This window comes from Primulina eburnea, chromosome 15 (genome assembly GCF_022965805.1).
Source record: "Primulina eburnea isolate SZY01 chromosome 15, ASM2296580v1, whole genome shotgun sequence".
In the NCBI taxonomy this organism is placed as follows: Eukaryota; Viridiplantae; Streptophyta; class Magnoliopsida; order Lamiales; family Gesneriaceae; genus Primulina; species Primulina eburnea.
Window position 1 is genome coordinate 35,755,533 of NC_133115.1, and position 7,814 is coordinate 35,763,346.

The window sequence follows — 7,814 nt, forward strand, 5'->3', positions numbered from 1 at the left end:
TAGTTTTCTTATGTATGATGAATACTTAAATTGAAAATTAAGTATTCAAAGTTGATCCAAAAACGAAATCAACTGTCAAATTTTGTTTACTAACAAGAATCTTGAATTTTTTTACTGTCAAGTGAATATGGAAAATGGCAAACAAAGAGCTGTGAGCCTGTGAACACTGAAGCAGTTAATGTTGCAGACATGGCGACCCCTGGAAATCCCAATACACCCGGCGGAGCTCCTCCTTTCGACATGCCCAAGTTGTTCAGACCTTCCAATTCCGCGGCAGCGACACTTGCTTCCAACCCCAATCCCCAAAACATTACCAACAGCGATAGCTCCTTCACTAACCCTAATTTGATTTCAGCTCCCTTTCCGCCCCCCTCGGCCTCTTTCCCGCCGCCCGCCGCTGCCGGCGGAGGGCAGTATTCGTATCTTCCTCAAACCTCGCCGTTCCATCACCGACCCCAGTTCCACCATCTTCCTATGTACAGTCCCCCATCCAACTCTCGGGAATTTGCTAACGTTCACCCCCAGAGGTCCATGTCTTTTCCTACGCCCACCCTCCAACCCCAAGTTCCAGTGCCTAGTTCCCCCCACCACCTTAATCTCCAAGCCGCTCTTATTTCCCAAAGCCCGAACACCCACGGCGCTCGTTTGATGGCGCTTTTGAGTGCTCCACCTTCAACGCTGGACAGTCCAAATGAGTCCACAATGCCGATGCCCCAAACTCTCCCTACTACTTCGGGCTCTGACTTTTCCATGCCACAATTTGTGAACAATTTGCCGTCTGGACCTGGATTATTAGTTTCACATCAGGGCCCTGTGATGCAGATGCCAAGTAGTAAACTCCCCAAGGGGAGGCATTTGAGCGGCGATCATTTGGTTTATGATATAGATATCAGGTTGCCAGGAGAGGTGCATCCCCAGCTTGAGGTTACACCCATTACCAAATATGGGTCGGACCCAGGACTTGTAGTGGGCAGGCAAATTGCAGTGAATAAAACATATATATGTTATGGACTTAAGTTGGGGGCTATTAGGGTGCTTAATATCAACACAGCCTTAAGATCATTGCTCAAAGGCCTAGCTCAGGTCTAGTTTACTTTTTTGGATCTCGAACTTGTTCTGTTGTTAGAACCAAGATTTTTTGTGGATTTGTTTTAGTGATGTATGAGTTGGTAATCTTATTATTAATTTTTCTTATTGTTTTTCTCATTCTTGCGAGCATTTGAAAATAGCCTTAATTGAGTCTTGTTGAATTATTTATTCCTGCCAGAGGGTCACAGACATGGCTTTCTTTGCCGAGGATGTCCACCTTTTAGCTAGGTAACTTCTTCCACCATTGCCCTGGGATCCCCATATCTTTTGTCTTCTCTTTAACAAGCTATTGCCTGCATACAGTGCAAGTGTGGATGGTCGTGTTTATGTGTGGAAGATTACTGAAGGTCCCGATGAAGAAGACAAGCAGCAAATTACTGGGCGAATTGTCACTGCTATTCAGATCACTGGAGAAGGAGAATCTGTTCATCCCCGAGTTTGTTGGCATTGTCATAAACAAGTATTTCACCACCAACGACGTGTTTTTGGTTGTTGAACCCTTTTTTATCTCTTGGTGTTGATTTTCTGGGTAATTTTGATTTCTCCAACAGGAAGTTCTTGCTGTTGGGATTGGGAAACGAGTCTTGAAGATTGATACTTGCGAAAGTTGGAAAAGGAGAAAAATTTTCTGTGGACGAACCTCTAAAATGTGCAGTTGATAAATTGATTGATGGCATCCAACTTGTTGGTAGTCATGATGCTGAAGTGACTGACCTCTCCATGTGTCAGTGGATGACGACCCGTTTGGTATCTGCTTCAGTCGATGGAACGGTTTGTCATATATTTCTTCTAGCTTTGCCCTGCAGCTGGTGTTATTTCTCGTTTTCTTGACTAATAACGGGGAGCAAGTTATTGCCCCATCATATTATTTCCTTTTGTTCTGCATTTATGTGGCTGAGGGTATATGTACCGGTTTAAAGTGAGATGTTGATTCAAAGAAATCAGTTTAGTTCTTTCCCTAGCACACATAAATGTTAAAAGTATGTCAGTTGAATTCCAGCGACGTAGTATATAATATATGAAAATTAACGGAGAAAAATTTGTAGGTGTTAAATCTAGCAAATTTGTAGTGATACACGAGTACATATTCAACATTAGCTTGTAATAACAAAAATATTGGAACAAAAATTAGCCCAAGTTCACTCTAAAGTACACGATACTAATGACGCTCGTTTAATAAAATTTCCATCTGAAGTACCCTCTCCGTTTTCTATGTTCGCATACTTAATCTTGTGTTTCTATTGAGTAAATTTATTCTTATAAAGCACAAAGCTAAAGTGTTAGTACTAACAGATTACTTACCATATTTTGAATTGCCGAAATGAGTATTTAAAAACTCCAAAGTAATTTATATAGTGAGAAATAAGTGGCACCAAATGCTTGAGCTGACTGGGATGTCAATTAACAATAATTATCCCAGATCTATACATGCTAACTTGGTAATGTGCATGCACAGATGTAAGTACCCAATACGAGAACTCATTAAAATATAATTGCTTCGGTATGGTCTGGATTTATTGCATTGATGCTATGGGAAAATCGAAGAACGTAAGGCACATATATAGTTATTTTAGAAAGTAAAGCCCACGTTGTATAGGGAGATACCTAAATCCAACATAAAACTACTAGGTCCTGAGTGATGCATGTACAGTCGGGGAGTTGTGAAGGATATGAAGGATATGATTTTTTATTCCGAATGCTGCTTGTGGTTTGTTGCTGACTTTCGAGATGCCTCCAATTTTGAATCACTGAATACCTAAATATAATTTGTGCTTATGTTTATATGGTGTATTGTTATTGTTCTATCATTCTGATAGAAGTTACTATAAAGTTGCGGGTGTTGAGGACTTGTCATTTTTTTCTTTTGCAGATTAAAATTTGGGAAGATCGAAATCCACTACCAATAGCAGTTCTCCAGCCTCATGGTGGACAACCTGTTAGTTCTGTCACGTTTTTGGCCGCTCCTCATCGCCCAGACCATATAATACTTATAACTGGGGTAAATTCAAATTGTGATTCATTTTAGTTTATCTCACAAAGTTATATTTGTCATGAGTCTATTTAACACCACTTGCATCAAATATTATTTGTTAATTCTTGCTTTGCTTATGGTTTTAATTGTTACATCACTTCACTCAGCTTTTAGAGGATATGTTCAGGGCCCTCTCAATCGGGAAGTAAAGATATGGGTATCAGCGAGTGAGGAAGGTTGGTTACTTCCTATTAATGCCGAATCATGGCACTGCACACAGACATTGGAATTAATGAGTTCAGAGGCTCGAATAGAAGAAGCTTTCTTCAATCAGGTGATAGCCTTATCACAAGCTGGTCTTCTTTTAATGGCAAATGCCAAAAAGAATGCTATATATGTCGTGCACTTGGAATACGGTCCTAATCCGGCTGCAACACGCATGGATTACATAGCCGAATTTACTGTCACGATGCGAATACTGAGTTTTACTGGAACAAGTGAATCACTACCTAATGGGGAGCAAGTTGTTCAGGTATATTGTGTCCAGACGCAGGCTATTCAGCAGTATGCGTTGGACTTGTCACAGTGTCTGCCACCTGCAATAGGAAATTTAGTGCATGAAAAGTCAGACTCTAATTTTTCGCGAGAAGTCTCTGAGTCTTCTGGCATTAAGACAACGGAGGCATCGATAGCTAGTTCAGCACCCTCATCATCCATACATGAAAATGGCTTGGAGAATATACCTACTGTGAGATACCCTGTTGACCCTGTTTCTGCCGACTCACTCAGCCTTCAAGATTTTGCTACCTCAAGTATTGAAAGCAAACCAATGCCTTCACCTGTAATTGCTAGTGATGCTAATCTTTCGTCTGTTGCTTCACCTTCTCTTCATTTGAGTCCCAGGCTGTCTGGAATGCTTTCTGGTTTTCCATCCAGCAGCTTTGACCACGGCGTTTTGAATATTGATCCGGGTGTAGAGCCAAAAATGGTTGAATATACAGTTGACAGACAAATGGACACGGTTCATAGTAACTTGTCTGATGTTGCTTCATTGGATGGTGATTCAAGAAACTATGACAATAAGCATTCTCAAGATGATATCTCCTTGGCACTCAATCATTCAATAGAATTCAGACACCCCACTCATCTGGTTACTCCTTCTGAGATATTGATGGCCAATTCATCCTCTGAGGTGATACACACAACAGAGGCCCAAAGCGAGGTTGAACTAAAAATTCAAGATGTGGTAATGAGCCATGAAACAAGGAATTCTGTTGTAGAGGTAAAGGTTGTGGGTGAAACAAAGTTTAATCAAAATATTGACGATGGATCTCGTGAAGAACTTCAGACAAAGGTTGTGGGTGAAACTAAGTTTAATCAAAATAATGACGATGGATCTCGTGAAGAACTTCAGACATTTCTGTCGGAAAACAAGGAACGTACCTTTTGCTCTCAAGCATCTGACCTTGGAATCGAGATGGCCCGAGAATATCATACCGTATCACCTGAAACTTGTATAGTAGAGGAAGATCGCCAGTTTGATGGGGCTGGTGGAACTGAAACAGTTGCCCAACCTTCAACTGTAGAAGAAGAGACTCGTGACTCCGCAATAGATGGTCCCGGCAGGATAATTGATCCATCAATTCCTGTGCTGACTCTGCAACCTGCACCAAATGTCAAAGGGAAGAAGCAGAAGGGAAAGAGTGTTCAAGAATCTGGCCCATCTTCACCCTCACCAAGTGCTTTCAATTCGGCAGATTCTTCTAATGAACCAGGCCTCAGCTATAGCGCTCCTGTAGAATCACAAATTTATTCCATGCAAGAGGTCCTGCATCGGGTAATTGTGAACCTTTTAATATTCTTCTTATTTACTGTTGGGATTTTTCTTGGAAATACTGTTATGTAGTGCTACATTTCATCATTCTTCAAACTGAGTCTTACTTATTTTTTAGTTATATTAGTTATAGTTAAAAACTTCTTGCATGTGTTTCTTTTGTTTTATATATTTTAATTTGTCCGCATACAATGTCATTGTTAATTTTATAGTTGATCTTTTTTATCTCCAAGTAGTGGTAATTTTTATTGTTGATCTTTTTTCCCCATAGGAATAATGCAAAATACATGTTCAAAATTTTTAATGCATCAGGTAGAGACTGATTTATGTGTCAACATTTTGATCTCACGCATTGCGGCTTATTTATTTTCAGCTTGTAGCTCTGCAAAAAGACATTCAAAAGCAGGTGACCACAATGATTGCTGTCCCTGTTATCAAAGAAGGCAGAAGACTTGAGGCATCATTGGGACGAAGCATGGAGAAAGCTGTAAAAGCCAATGCTGATGCTTTATGGGCTCGGTTGCAAGAAGAGAATGCAAAACAGGAAAAGGCGTCTCAGGAGCGAGCACAACTAGTAACAAATATGATCAGTAGCTTCTTAAACAAAGACTTACCTTCATTGATAGAGAAAAATGTGAAGCGAGAAGTTTCTTCACTTGGGCAATCTGTGGCTCGGACTATCATTCCCACAATTGAGAAAGCGATATCCACTTCTATTGTGGAAAGCTTCCAGGTTAATGTTCTACATTTCTGTGTTGAAAATATTTTATTGTGGTTTAATCATTTTCTGAATCATGCATTATTAATGTGATCAGAAAGGAGTGGGTGATAAAGCTGTAAATCAACTGGAAAAATCAGTCAACTTCAAGCTTGAAGCTATAGTTGGTAGGCAAATCCATTCTCAATTTCTAACTTCTGGCAAGCAAGCTCTTCAGGTATAAATCAAGAGAATAATTTTTACCATTATTTTATTGTTCTTTGAACTCTGTGCGTTGTTTATAAAAATTGATATGGATTATCCACAAAATGGCATAGACCTGTTTCTCTATTATTTATTTAGTTCTCTGCCTAACAATATCTAATTTCTTATTGGTTTACAATGCAGGAAATACTGAAATCGAGTTTGGAAGTTTCTGTGATCCCTGCTTTTGAAATGTCCTGCAGGGCTATGTTTGAGCAGGTTGATTCCGCATTTCAGAAAGGAATGGTTGAACATACTGCAGCAGCTCAGCAGCAGTTTGAGGCTTCACATTCATCACTTGCACTTGTTTTGAAGGTATTTATATTTTTACATGTTCTGCTAATGTTTCTGAGTATGCGCACTCTGACTAATATAAAATGCACATAAAAACATGGTTGACATGTTACATTATCGAAGAATGAGTCTATTAATTGGTATCTATCCGCCTCACTAATTTTTCTAAATTTCTTCAGGATGCTATAACTTCTGCAACGTCAATGTCTCAAACTTTGAGCAATGAGTTGCTTGATGGTCAAAGAAAATTGGTAGCTCTTGCAGCAGCAGGAGTAAATTCTAAAGCAGCAAATACTTTGACTAATCAGCTGAGTAATTGTCCTTTGGGTTCTCTACACGAGAAGGTTTTATCCGTTTCTCCCTGATTTTTTACTTTTAATTACTTGGTGCTTTTAGACCTATTTATTCTGAATGATATTTTCTTCAGCTCGAGGTTGATCCAACAAAAGAGCTTTCTAGATTGGTAGCTGAGCGAAAATATGAGGAGGCTTTCATTGCTGCCTTGCATAGGAGTGACGTTACCATTGTATCATGGTTATGTTCTCATGTATGCTCTTCTCTTTTTCTTCTTTCATTTTCGTCAGAATATCAGAGAGGCCTAGCACAGGCATATGCTTGCTCAATCACACCATTTCTTTTCAGATACATGTATTTGTTGCCATAGTTATTTATATCGGAATCCTAAAAAATTTTCGTTTCAATGCGTTCTTTCTTTTTATTCGGTCTTATTCAGGTTGATTTGCCTACGCTTTTGGCAATGAATCCACTACCATTGAGCCAAGGGGTACTCCTCTCTCTTCTACAGCAATTGGCCTGTGATATCAGCAAGGAAACCTCACGAAAACTAACTTGGATGAGGGAGGTTCTAACTGCTATAAATCCTGCGGACCCAGTGATTAATGTGCACGTACGTCCCATCTTTGAGCAAGTATATCAAATAATGAATCACCATCACAGCATTCCAACCACTACGGTTTCCGAACTTTCCAACGTTCGCTTGATCATGCATGTCATCAATTCCATGCTTATGGGCTCTAAATGATTCCAATACTCCGCGTATTTCACTGAATAATGAAACAAGTGTGGGGTATTTCTGAAGGTTTGTACAAAATTCTAGGTTACTCGGTCAGAAGAGAAGATTTGACAATAACGCATCTTTTAACCCGTTCAGTGATTTGAAATTACATTTACTGTTTATATGCAATTTTGTACTTGTACCCGCCGGACAGTTATTGTTATTATTATAGGGTTCCGAGCATTGAATTTGGAGAGAATTTAGGAAAAAAGGGTCATTGTGAAGGGGATCATGAGCCTGAAAACGAGACCGTTTTATTCCAATTGCATATAATTTTTGATTTTTCACGTATGTATACATAGATAGCATCACATGAACAATCAACGTCCATTGTATGGCATGACATTTGGAAGTCGTGCACGAAACTGTAGAATATGATAAATTGTTCTTCATATTACACATTCAAAGAGTTAGTCTCATATGAGACCGTCTCACGGATCATAATCTGTGAGATGGGTCAATTTTACTCATATTCACAATAAAAAGTAATACTCTTAGCATAAAAAATAATATTTTTTAATGGGTGATCCAAATAAGAGATCCGTCTCACCAATGCGATCCGTGAGATCGTCTCACACAAGTTTTTGCC

General features: G+C 39.4%; 1 pseudogene; it reads left to right on the forward strand.

The window, feature by feature from the left end:
* Positions 1–87: 87 nt before the first annotated feature.
* LOC140815211 (enhancer of mRNA-decapping protein 4-like) lies at positions 88–7,478 on the forward strand (annotated as a pseudogene).
* The last annotated feature ends 336 nt before the right edge of the window (positions 7,479–7,814 follow it).